The following is an 11,934-nucleotide window of genomic DNA, read 5'->3' as shown; positions in this document are numbered from 1 at the left end:
TTCGATATCACATTTTCTGTGCTCTTCAATAAGCAGAAAGAATAGCATTTGTTAGAGAGGTCCATTCAGACCAGGCAAGATGAAAGATCTATGCAAATCAGATCCACTTTCTTCTGCATTACACCAGGTCTCTACATATGGTAGAATTAACAGTGTTTATCAAGTCAGTATTTAATAAGAAAGAATGAATTTTTCAAAATCTAGGCAACATAGTGTGATTTTCATAAGGTAGATATAATTCATGTGTAAGTCAATTTAATATGATATACACTCTGTTTCACATAGCTCCTACACATCATAATAGTCATAATTTAATGTAAATTTGTACATATATTTTATGAAAGTTAACCTGCTATCCATATGATAAACAAATCTGCATGCATTTCAGAACCTTCTTATGCAACAACATTCCAGAGAGCATGTTAGTAGGATTATAAAGATATCATTCATTGCATATCCATGAATGAATGAAAACACTTGACATAATACCTCCTTCTCCACATGCCCAGTAGGAAAGTGAAGCCCAGTGTCATGTGGTTGTACTGGACATACATTCTTTTTGCTTACATGAGAACAGAATTTCATGCCATGGAAAGACTGTTTAAAGTAGAGTACAAGTTGCATTTCAAACTATAGCAGGAATGTGGTTAAATTTGTGAGGTACCTCATTTCCCTAGAAGTTATTGTTATGCCTCTGGACATTGTCAACATCAGTCTACTTCTGTAACAGTGCAGAAGCCAACTGACAGAGGCTTTTGCCCTAATCTGGGAATGAGCTCACTGCTGATCTTAAGATTATATAACACAAAGAGCACAAATGACTGTGGCTGAAGAGAGTTGACATAATGTTCTGGACGTTTTAAGGCATCACAAGAAAACATAAGTCCTGGTCTGGAAGAATCAGTAAATATACGTGTGGTTAAATTACCATCAGCAATGCACATCACTCAGTGCCATCTACTTGTCCTATGACCGATTTCATAAAAAAGGAAAAACAAAATTCGGTGACCTTGGTAATGTGATCATAATGCCTATTCATTTTCCATGACTTTTTCCTTTGATAGAAAATGTCTTCATTTATATGATAAAGAAGGCCCGCTCTTTGCTGTGACTGGAGCATTTGCCAATTCTCTGCTCAAGTGCTTTTAACTCCTGATTAATTGGCAGTTGGACAAAATTACTTTCAACTGCTCTCTAGGCTGTCTGTATCAATTTAAGATGGGCTGTCTTCAAAAACAAACAGGACATTAGTTGAAGGAAACACAAAAGTGCTTTATGTGATATGAGGCCTTTGTGTCTGTAAATGTAACCAGGAAAAGGTAACACAGAGACACCTACAGTTAGTCTTGCAATGGTCTACTCCCAGTTCATGGAAAGAAGGAGGGAAGTGCTTCTGCATGCAGTATGGACTCTGGAAAGCTTGAGCATGACATCACCTGCTGCTGGCAGCTCTGTCCTATCGTCTAGACAAGGGAACCCTGTGCCTTTTTTTTTTCCATTTTGCTTCTTCACCATCTGGTTAAGTCACTGAGAAAACAAATGATTTTATATGGTACAGCCATAATCAGTTGGCTAGTTCTTTAAGTTACTTAGATATTACACAATGACATGTATTTGTCTAAACTTGTACCATGTCCTTAGTCTCTACATTTTTACTTTTTCAGATCTAAATTGCCTATCAATGTTTAAAGTTAATCTAATCCTTAATGCTTTGGTTTTAGGCACAAATTTCTTTAGATTTCTATTTTATATAACCAAAGGCTAGATTATATATATATTATTTAAATTTATAATAAATGATTTTGTTCAATTTTTATTTGTCACATAGTCTGCATATGTCTAAAGTTACTTCCTTTGATTTTTAATTAAATTATATTTTAGATGTCTTATTGATTGAAGCAGACAGGGCTGATCTTTGTGCTTTGCCAGAGTTATCTGATCATATAAATGAACCCTGTTATTTCTTTTAGGCCTCCTTTCAAAATAGATCTCCATAAATTTGCACAGCTCTGACTGCTGCAGAACTCTTTATTTGTATAGTATATTATGATTAACAAAGAAATTCAAAACGGATCAACATGCTAAGAACAAATATCAGAAGAGTTTTCAGCCACACAAAGAGACATTTATGACCTCTGTCCTCAAGGCTCAAGGACATTGCAAAAAATGGATAGAGACATCATAAGAGTCAGCATCAGGGAAGACCCAAGAGAAACACAGTCTGCTGAACATAACAGAACCCTATAGCCATGTTGCTGCTTGCTCACAGATACAGGATCAAACTAGCCAGCACTGTACCATGGATCATAAAGGTCCTTACATGCTCCTAGCCTTACCTAAGAAACTATTGACAGATGGTGGTTCTAGAGTAGAGAGAGTCTATTTCATTTAAGGCCATTGGTTGATTGACCATGCTACAGTATACGGCCACACATCCATGAGAATATGACACCACACTTTTAATTTAGTGTGATTTTTTTTAACAGACAAACAATTGAAGGAGGTGGGGTAGGGCAAACATGAGAAGAGTTATAACAATGAGTGGGTAATGAATTTGTTAAAAATAGATTGTATACAGTTCTAAATGAATTAATAAAAATATTGAAAATGCATTGGGTTCAACCCTCCAAATATGCAAATTAGGTGTTATTAAGAGATGTTTTCTATTGGAGGTGGACACTATGAGTCCGTTCTCCCTACTGTTGGGCATTTCATCTAAGGTCTCTCCTTTTGAATTTTGAGAGTCTCTTACCTCCCAGGTCTCTGATAATTTATAGAGGGTCTCCCCAACCCCCCACCCCCAAGGTTGCATTTTTCCTTTCATTCTGTTAGCCCCCAGGGATTCTCCCCTATCCTTCCCATACCTGATCATGTTCCCCCTTTCCCTCCCTTTTCCATCTCCCTCCCAGGTTCTTCTCTGTCTCCCATGATTATTTTCTTCTCCCTTTCAAGCGGGATTGAAGTATCTTTACCTGGGTCCTTCTGCTTGTTAACCTTTCTGAGTTCTGTGGACTGTATCCTGGGTGTTATTTACCTTTATTTTTGGCTAATTTTCACTAATTTTTTAAAGATTTATTTATTATATGTAAGTACACTGTCGCTGTCTTCAGACACACCAGTAGAAGGCATCAGATCTCATTACAGATGGTTGGGAGTCACCAAGTGGTTAATGGGAATTGAACTCAGGACCTCAGGAAGAACAGTTAGTTCTCTTAACCACTGAGCCATCTCTCCAGCCCTAATTTTCACTTATTAGTGATGGGGTTGCCATCCCAAATTCAAAAATTCTGACCCAGAATTCTTCCTGTCTAAAAGAACTGCAGGGACAAAAATGGAGAAGAGACTGACGGAAAGGAGGTCCAGTGACAGGCCCTAATTGGGATCCATCTCAAGGGGAGGTTGTAAGGTCTGACACTATTATTGATGCTATGGTGTGCTTACAGACAGGACCGTAGCATGATCGTACTCTAAGAGGTCCAACAAGCAACTGACTGAGACAGATAGATACTTACACACAATCACTGGACTGAAGTCAGTGACCCCTGTGGTTGAATTAGGGAAAGGCTGGAAGAAGCTGAGGAGGAGGGCAAACCCATAGGAAGGCCAGCAGTCTCAACTAATCCCAACCCCTGAGATCTCTCAGACACTGAGCCACCTACCAGGCAACAAATACTAGCTGGTCCGAGGCCCCCAACACATTTACAGCAGAGGACTGCCTAATCTGGCCTCAGTGGGACAAGATGCACTTAACCCTCAGGAGACTTGAGGCCTGGAGAGGCCTTTCCACAGGAGTAGAAATCCTCTAGGAGACAGAAGAGGAGGAATGGGATGAGGAGCTGTGGGAGGGCAGAACAGTAGGGAGGCAACGACTGTACTGTAAAAAAAATAAATATAATTTTTAAAAAGATGTTGTTAACTAGATAAGATTGATGAAGCTAAGAAGTGCATGTTGACAGGAGCCTGATAGAGCTGTCTCCTGAGAGGCACAGACAGAGCATGTCCAATACGGAGGCGAATGCTAGCAGCAAACCATTGAACTGAGAATGTGGTCCCTGTTGGTGGATTTAGAGAAAGGATTGATAGAGCTGAAGGGGCTTGCAACCTCTTAAGAACAACAATAACAACTAACCAGAGCTCTCAGGGACTAAACCACTACCCAAAGCATACACATGGACAGACCCATGACTCCAGCTGCATATGTAGCAGAGGATGGCCTTGTTGGGCACCAATGGGAGGAGAAGCCCTTGGTCCTGCCAAGGTTGGACCCTCCGGTGTAGGGGAATGTCGGGAGTGGAGGAGACAGAAGTGGGGTGGTTGGGAAGGAGTACCCTTATTGGGGTGGGAGAGGGGGAAGATTGCTTATGTCTGGGAAACTGGGGAAGGGAATAATATTTGAAGTGTAAATAAAAATATATCCAATTAAAACAAAAGGAAAGATGTTTTCTGGACATATCTTTCCAGCAGCTTGCTGGACCCTGTGTCCTGGTGTTGATAACAGATAACTTGAAAATATTTCCTCCTTTGTTTTGGAATATTTCCATCAATTTAATAGAATTCTAGTATTTTTGCACATTTTTTTCTTTGTTCAAGATTTCATTAAACGTCTTTACAAGACAACATCCAGCCTCCAAATGTAGCCGGCAAGAACCCTGCTATGCTGTCGGCACTGGCTGAGACATGGCAGGTGGCTCTGGCTTCCCATCCTTCTCTTCTGAGATGGGGGTGGTGGGCAAGATTTCATCTTTAGGTTCCACGATGCTCATGTGATCAGGAAGTGGCTTCTTGGAACCAATGTAACATTGGTCCCACTTGGACCACTTGGGTCCCAGGGCAGCATGATCTTCACTTTGATGCCTAGCACAGCCTGTGTGAGGAGCACATGGCGCACAGCAGTGTCAACATAGTTAACATGGTCTCCGCTGTGAATCATCAGACCATCCACAAACTTCATGGACTTGGCCCTCTGTCCTCGGAGCTTCCCATACACCACCACCTCTCAGCCCTTGGCCCCGTTCTCCATTATGAACCAAAGCACACCATAGCGGGCTCTTCAAACTGCAAGCCCTCCTAGGAGTTTGTAGCGTAGAGACTGCCTGCGCAATGTCACAAAGACCTCTCGTGGCCACTTTTTCTGCATACAGCTCTATGCTGCCTTCAGGGAAGCCAAACCGCTTCTCGACAACTGCAGTCAACTCTCTGATTCGACCACCTTTCTCGCCAAGAACATTCTGTGTTCTGGTGACTAAAATAACGATTTCTGTGTTGGTCAGCATAACTCGGACTTCAACTCCAGAGTAGTCATCGACAGGCAGCTCCCGAGTGAGAACATGCGGTGCTTCGAACTTCCTCTTCTTGGAAATCTGTACCGTCATCTTGCTGCTGCATGCCGCTGAAAGGAAAGGAAGGCGATTCTGTACATTTTTATTCCGTGGAGTATACGTCTATTCTTTACACCACTCTATTCTTTATAAAACTGGAGTTTTATATCTACTAAAATCTACAAAGACCCACACTGGTGTTTCTACTAAGTACTAGTTGGATCTCACGTAATCACTTACTTATGTTTAGTTCCACAGAATTCCCACAATATTGGGTGGATAGGCATCCTGATATGGAAGAGAGAGATGTTGGTGTTCTACCAACGCCTGAGTATTATGTGTATATCTATGGTGATGGGGGAAAGAGAAAGAGAACTTCTCCAGCTTTATAATCACTAGTGAGGTGCCAATGGCCCTGTTAACTAGCTCTCATTCATGCTTCAGGTAGCCAAACTAATGACACGCATTAGAGCATTACAGGAAAAAAGAGATGTGAAAGTAACAGCAGGCCCGGATAGGAAGAAAGAGTTTAACAGAGAAAAATTGGAACAGAGTAATTATGGATCGGAGAGTATATGATACAGATATAGATGGATTATACTCATGTACAGTATGTCATCAAACCCTTTGCTTAGTCAGGGCTTTATTGCTGTGAACAGACACTATGACCAAGACAACTCTTTTTTTTTTTTTTTTCCTTTTTTTCTTTTTTTTTTTTCGGAGCTGGGGACCAGACCCAGGCCCTTGGGCTGCCGTAGGCAAACGCTCACCACTGAGCTAAATCCCAACCCGACCAAGACAACTCTTATAAGGAGATAATTTAATTGGGGTTGGCTTACAGGTTCAGAGGTTCAGTCCGGAAGCATCAAGGTGGGAGCATGGTAGCATCCAGGCAGGCAATGGTGCAGGAGATGCTGAGAGTTCTACATCTTCATCTGAAGTCCTCTAGAAGAGTGGCTTCCAGGCAGCTAGGATGAGGGTTTAAAAGCCCATGCACATAGTGACACACCTCCACCACAAGGCCATACCCCCTAATAGTGACACTCCCTGGGCCAAGCATATAAAAGCCAACATACCCCTTAGAAATAAAATAAGTTAATAAAACAAAAGTTGGAATAAAACATCAGAAGGAGTTATTCTGGAGAATCACACGTCATGACCGACTCTAGTGAGCTGGTCATGAACTCCTATGTGAGCTGCCACCATACCCTAAATAGCATATTTTAAGTGTTATAATATTTTTATTCTCTAATACAATTAAGCACATTCACTAGAAATTAGTCTCTGAGAGTCGCAAGTGGACCCTCCATACAAAGAATGCAGCTTTTCCTCTGCTGCCCTTCTCTATGGCCCATGTGAAGAACATTGCAACAAATTCCCACCATGACAGGAAAAGACCAGATGCAAATCAACATGCACTGCAGTAGCAAGTATGGTGCATTTTAAAATTCATGGTGATTTTAGTTTGGATTCTGCCAGCAAGGCGCAATGATTAAGATTGGGGGAAAATAGTGGGTGCTGAACATTCAGAAGTGAATCTGTTTGAGCCACAAAGATAACAGAGAAATAAACAGAAAGTTTCCTATGGATAATAAATCTTAGCAGTGAAATCAGGGTATTTATGAAGCAAGTAATGAGGTTGAATCTTTTGTATATAGCCTGTCCCATTGCTATATCTCTCCCTTTGTAATCTGGAACAAAGCTCCTTAAAGTCAGGGACAGGATTCTATTTGAGGTTCTGTAAGTGAACACGAGGGTCATAAAAACATTGGAAGGTTCTTGAGTCCACGAAACACATATATAACACAAAATCAACTATGAATGAATCTAAGGTGTGTGTGTGAGAGAGAGAGAGGGGGAGAGAGAGAGAGAGAGAGAGAGAGAGAGAGAGAGAGAGAGAGAGAGAGATCAGTGAATTTTTACACTTTCTGATTTCATTGCAGTCTTGATCCTCAACACACAGCCTGCAGACTTTGTACTTTTCATGATGGTGTGTCACACAAAATCAGTGAATACTCTCTTAACTGAGTTCAAAACTTAGGGTATCACATGTTAAAAATTGCAGTGCGATTACTCTGCACGTAATGTTTTCTACTCTTGTAAAAAAATGAAGACTTTAACATTTTCTTATCACTGTCCCTTAATACATAAATATCAAATTATTGTACTGTGTTTGATTTAAAAAAACGATGTTTGAGTTGCAAACTTGAGTTTCATTAAAGAGGTCTTGGTTTGGATTAGGATGGAGTTTTAAAAGAAGTTCAAAAATGCCCTTCTGACATCTTGTAATACATGTTTATGCATTGGTGTTCCCAGCATTGATTATTATAAATCTAATGCAATAATTTCTAGAGAATAATGAAGGTGCTGTAAGTCTGGGGTACCAAATATTCCTCAAAAATTTAACTATTTTTGTAAAAGTAAACAAGTGCTCCCATCTCTCAATAGGGCAAATTGTTTCATCTTTAATAAAAATTGTACACATTCCAAAGACTTGTTGAAAATAAATTTTCTTTTTTTTTTTTTTTATTAACTTGAGTATTTCTTATGTACATTTGGCAAACATCCCCTTCCTCCCCCCTTCCTTATGGGTGTTCCCTCCCCACCCTATAATTTGTTACCAGCAAACCTTGATTGTTATACCTATTTTATGTAACAATATGCACAAAGTTTTATACATTTTCTCAAAAGAAACGATTGAGTGGGAAAATTTAAGAAAGCATGAGCTGCAAAAAAGTTCTTCAATTTTGTATCATTTTTTACTAGCTCTGTTGAAACTGCCTGATCTAGATAGGTACTCACTAATGAATCTGATAACTTACTAAAACACAAAAAAGTATACCGCTTGTGATAACTTCATCTTTTACATCTCTCTGACAATTGCATTTCTAATTATGGGAATTAAATATTTATTGAATAAAAGATGTCTACATAATTATTACAAATCTTATTACCATGCAAGGACTCGTGTTTTCCCTAAAAAGTTACTACCAATCTTAAACCATTTCAGACAAAATGTTTTCAAAATGTATTCTACAGGAGAGAAGTAAACTTTCAAAATGCAGGCTTTTATACTGGGAAATGTTTTGTCCTCTGAGCAACAGAATGCTACGGTATTCAGTCATGAACCAACATCTATTTTTAATTAATAACTTACCTAGGCATCATAATAGTCATAATAACAGATATATTTCAGTATGTAAATGTTAGAGAAAGAGAGAAAAGGTATCCTGAAAGTTAGGAGTCAAGTAATATCATATTGTCACACCGTGCCACAATCTTCACAAGAGATATTTTTTGAGAGGGAAAGCATAAGAGGGCTGCTGCCTCTGTAGTGGCAAGAAGCACCAGAGAACTAAGTACTCATGATAGGCTTTCTATAGGGTTTCTTGTAGGGCAGCTTTTCTAGGTGATCAGAAGGATTAAATGGCAAGATCAGGGATTGGTGGGATTTTGTACCCTGCTCTTAGGCCTTTTCTTTCTCATGTAGGACAGAGCCTGGACACTCTGAAGCCTTGAGGGGCTGGAAATGGCAGTTGTGACCAATAGAGAGTGGAATGTCTAGTGCTGTTGCCCTAGGGAGCTTTCAGTATATGTTTATGAGTTCCCACATGCCACTGTGAGTGCATGCAATAAACCCTTGCAGTTTTTTTATAATTAGGTTCCATGCTTAGCTGTATTTGTGGGATCTCTGGTCTAATGATTGCAAGCAAGGAAAGAAAACATTCTTGTTCGGTTTAAATATTAGCAGACGTCTTTCCATATACTGTTAGTAAACATGGTGTGTATCAATTATGGTTTTTCTTCTCTGCTTTATTAATTTTATATTTTGACTTGCTGAATTAAAAAAATGAATGATTTAGTTTTAGCCAAATGCTTTCTCTTTGTTTGCAATTATATGTTTTTTTAATTCTTTTAATTTGATAGTTTATATTCATTGACTTAAGATCATACTCCTCTTTCTCTTTCTCCTCCTTCCTCTTCATTTTTTCATTTGAAATTCCAAGGCAGATCATACTTTTAGTACTATATACTTCAAACTTGATCTGGCATGTTACAATTTTTATGTATCCTTGAGCTTTATTTGTTAATAATTTGCATGGTAAATTTTCCTTGGCGATGATGAAATCCATTTCTAATTCTCCTGTTTTAGTAACTTTAATTTAGTATTAAAGGTTTGTCCTCTTCATTATTGATTTGTGCAATGTTTTCTCAATTTCTCATCTTAAAGTAAGACTGACACTAGGTACCCTGTTGCAAGTAAGGAAGAAATCATCTACAACAAATAGTTTTTTGAAGGAAACAGAGGATTGTTTTAAATACATGTCCAATCATATACAGATGTGTCTTTTCTTAGTGTTAATAAGCTGGGTTTCTTAAGTAGGGTTTCCTTTGCTGTAAAGAGACACCATGACCAAGGCAACTCTTCATTTATTTTTTATTGGATATTTTATGTATTTACATCTCAAATGTTAACTCCTTTCCCCCATCTCCCTTCCCCCACCCCCTACTTCTATGAGGATGCTTCTATTCCCACTCACCCACTCCCACCTCAATGCCCTGGCATTTCCCTACACTGGGAAAATGAGCCTTGGTAGGACCAAGGGCTTCTCCTTCTACTGATACCAAACAATGCTATCCTCTGCTACATAGGCAACTGGAGCCATGGGTCCCTCCATGTGTACTCTTTGGTTGGTGGTTTAGTCCTTGGGAGCTCCGGGGTGCGGTGGATCTGGTTGGTTGATATTGTTGTTCTTCCTATGGAGTTGCAAACCCCTTCAGCTTCTTCATTCCTTTCCCTAACTACTCCATTGAGGTCCCTGTGCTTAGTCCAATGATTAGCTGCAAGCATCCTCATCTGTATCAGTAAAGCTCTGGCAGAGCCTCTCAGGAGACATCAATATTAGACCAAAAGTTCTGAATGCCCAAGAAATAAATCACAGACCATGTGAAGCTCAAAGAAGAAGGAAGACCAAAATCTGGATGCTTCAGTTCTTCCAGAAGAGAGAACAAAATACTCACAGGAGGAAATACAGGGACAAAGAGTGGAGCAGAGACTGGAGGAAAGGTCATCCAGAGACTGCCCCACCTGGGGATCCATCTCAAGAAATGTTGATTTTTTTTTAATTATACTTAGGCAATCATTCTGTTGGTAAGTGGGAGTATTTTCCCTGTCGTGTCTAGAAGAAACTGTCTATGAACAGAAGTCCTAGTCCTCTGGGTCTTGTTATCTTTCCACCGTCATTTCCATGATTTTTTCCTGAGCCTTAACTCTGAGGGTCGTATTACAGATGCCTCAGTTGTAGTTGCACATCCTACTTATTCTCTGTATTTTGCCTAGTTGTGGATCTCTGTGATAGTCTCCATCTGCTGCCAAAAGAAGTGTCTGATGAGAGGTAAGCACTACAATTATCTTTGGGTATACATGTAAGAATTCAGAATAGAGTAAGAAATTATGTTGGTGGTCTATTCTCCACCATAGTTTATCACCTCTCCAGGCACAAGTAGTTGACTTGATTTACAGGACTAATCATGAATCTCTTCCTGTTCAGCCTTAGGACCAGTTTCACAGCTTTTGAAAACTCTCAAGATATGTGTGCCGCTATGACATAATAGGGATATCTTGTGGTGCTAGTCATAGTCATGATTTATAGGCCTTCTAGCTGGATACGACTAATGAATGCTTTTCTCCTAAAACAGCTTGCATAGACTCTTCTGTTATGGAGAAAGCTTCTAAGTCAGTTCCAGTTCTATGCCTTTGAGTCCTCTGTCCAAAGTGTGTGGTATCTTCAAATTCTGGGAGGGAAACTATGATGAGAGTGCACCAATCAGGCTGAGTTGGTAGTTTACCAAGCACCAAGGTTCCGTTGTTTCTGTGTTCCCCAGTAGCTAGGGTTTACAGCCATGAAACCTCTGTACCCTGTGTTTATGGTGTTCCATGTTTTTTGCCTGTAAATTTTTTTCAATGATTACCCTCCTTAAAAGTACTTTCCTAAATCCCCAAATAAATGCTTCATAAAATTATCTACGAGTCTTTTTCAATTAATGAACTACTATTCGTGAGTCAGTATCTTCTCTAAATTATTAATATTTGCAACACAGTATAAATATGTTTGAGAAGCACAGAAAAGTCCATAATAAAATGCTATACTTTCCATCTCCTGGTATCTTTCTATGGAGCAAAAGACTCTATAGAGATGAATGAATAATGTACCAAAAGTAAATGAAGGACAATGGGATGCTCAAAGAACAGTGTCAAGGCAATAAATCATCAAGAGAGTCAGCAGGAGCAGTGTAGAGTCATGGAAGACAAGTGTCTTGCATTCAAGTACCATCTCCCTTTACTACTTCTATCAGTACGTTTTAACATATATTTCCTTTTATCTCATCTGTGTTTACTTTTTAAAGAAGAATGTCACTGGACACTACATTTTCATTCACAAGCCTTGCTAAGTTACAAGACCTAAGGAAACTTAGGGTTTTGTTCTCTGTACTTTGGAAAACAAGCCACTTGGGGAATTCCTCTGTCAAGTTGTATTAACTTGTGTTTACTTCTAAGAATAGTACATGCAGATTTTTTTATGTTTTAGGTAATGTATTTGTGTTAATTAACAGC

The 11,934-nt window shown here is 39.3% G+C and overlaps 1 pseudogene; it reads right to left on the bottom strand.

Annotated features, from left to right (window-relative positions):
• Window positions 1-4,652: 4,652 nt before the first annotated feature.
• Window positions 4,653-5,372, bottom strand: LOC116914651 (annotated as a pseudogene).
• Window positions 5,373-11,934: the final 6,562 nt, after the last annotated feature.

The sequence above is a fragment of the Rattus rattus genome, chromosome 13, assembly GCF_011064425.1.
Source record: "Rattus rattus isolate New Zealand chromosome 13, Rrattus_CSIRO_v1, whole genome shotgun sequence".
In the NCBI taxonomy this organism is placed as follows: Eukaryota; Metazoa; Chordata; class Mammalia; order Rodentia; family Muridae; genus Rattus; species Rattus rattus.
This window is presented reverse-complemented; position numbering and strand designations above follow the sequence as displayed.